We start from the raw sequence: 2,118 nt of genomic DNA, 5'->3' as shown, positions 1-2,118 counted from the left end.
AGTGTACCGAGCTGGATGCATATTGAAATGTTATTTATTATGTAAAAACATCATGAAGCAAAATTATGCCGGTTTGCAGGGCATAAGAAGATGAGTTGGCTGCACTGATAATTAGAAATAGAACATGAGATTACTCTGACGTTTTCACATTTTTGTTCACTGATGTCCTACTACAGTACTCAGGGCCGGCGCTACCACTAGGCACTGTGTGTATGTACGTACATACGTACGTACGTACGTACGTACGTACGTACGTACGTACGTACGTACGGAGGCAGTGTATGGATGTACTGTATATATGTATGGAGGCAGTGTATGGCTGTATATATGTGTGTATGTATGGAGGTAGTGTATGGATGTATGTATGTATGAAGGTAGTGTATGGCTGTATATATGTGTGTATGTATGAATGTAAATGTGTATGGAGGCAGTGTATGGATGTACTGTATTTATGTATGGAGGCAGTGTATGGATGTATATATGTGTGTGTATGTATGGAGGCAGTGTATGGATGTACTGTATATATGTGTGTATGTATGGAGGCAGTGTATGGATGTACTGTATATATGTATGGAGGCAGTGTATGGATGTATACATGTGTGTATGTATGGAGGTAGTGTATGGCTGTATATATGTGTGTATGTATGGAGGCAGTGTATGGATGTACATACGTACGTACGTACGGTGCAGTGTGTGTATGAATGTATATATGTATGTATGTATGGAGGCAGTGTATCGCTGTATTGTATATATGTGTGTATGTATGGAGGTAGTGTATGGATGGATGTATGTATGAAGGTAGTGTATGGCTGTATATATGTGTGTATGTATGAATGTATATGTGTATGGAGGCAGTGTATGGATGTATGGATGTATTGTATATATGTATGGAGGCAGTGTATGGATGGTATATATGTGTGTGTATGTATGGAGGCAGTGTATGGATGTACTGTATATATGTATGGAGGCAGTGTATGGATGTATATATGTGTGTATGTATGGAGGCAGTGTATGTATGTATGAATGTATATATGAGAAAGGCAGTGTATGTATGTATGTATGTATGTATGTATGAGGGAGGCAGTGTATGTATGTATGTATGTATGTATGTATGTATGAGAGAGGCAGTGTAATGTATCAGAGAGCGAGAATGAGAAAGACAGAGAAAAAGTAGAGAGTTGTGAAGGAATGAGAGAGTGTGAATGTATATATGAGAGAGGCAGTGTATGGATGTCTTTATGTACAGTATGTATGAGAGATGAATGAAATAGAAAGAGATAGGCAGCTGGGTAGGATGCCAGGATCTGGGAAGGTGGTGCCACTGAGTGTAGCTTTAAAATAATTAATGATATCTTTGAGAGATAATGCAATCAGACGGCTGGGAAATGTATAAGATGCCACCTATGAACTTTCACCTTAGTGACTAGGAAAGTGAGTAACTGATGACGTTGGGGGGCAGTAGGCTGACATCTTGCCTAGGGTGCCAAGAAACCTTGCACCGGCCCTGACAGTACTGTCTAATGTTCCCTGCAATAGGATAGGAATAATGCCACCAGTCATTAAGCATACCATACCTTCAAAAATACAGAGAACTCCAAATCAGAAAATTGCCATTATTAGCAGTTAAAATGTACCATTTACTGTTTAACAAATATGCAATTTTTGCTAAGAATAGATTACATTAAATATATTGTCTAAGTGACTTATAATATTTCTATTATAAGAAATAAGCACCATGGTATTATCTCCACATTTATGTACTTAGTGCACCATCTGAATACGTACTACTGTATATTTAAAATAAATTGTGGTCATGTTTTTGGCTTAGCTGGCATAGATTTCTTTGTGCTTCTAGAGGGGATGAAATAATAGATGGTAACCAGACTGTATTTTCTGCATGCGGTCTTCATGTTATCATTCCTCTTTAGAGACTGTGAGTGCTCAGCATTCTCAAAGTGTTTTAATAATTAGGAATACTAAGCCTCCGCACTTCCCCAATAGATTAATAGATTGCACAAAATGAATCCAGGAGATAGTGCTACATAAAATGCATGTTTCATTCTTGTGTTATTTTAATAATAATTAACTTTATAGTGTTTCTTTAGATTACAATACCCT

Source organism: Pseudophryne corroboree, chromosome 2 (assembly GCF_028390025.1).
Source record: "Pseudophryne corroboree isolate aPseCor3 chromosome 2, aPseCor3.hap2, whole genome shotgun sequence".
Classification (NCBI taxonomy): Eukaryota; Metazoa; Chordata; class Amphibia; order Anura; family Myobatrachidae; genus Pseudophryne; species Pseudophryne corroboree.
The sequence above is the reverse complement of the archived record's forward strand: the minus strand, read 5'-3'. Positions refer to the sequence as shown.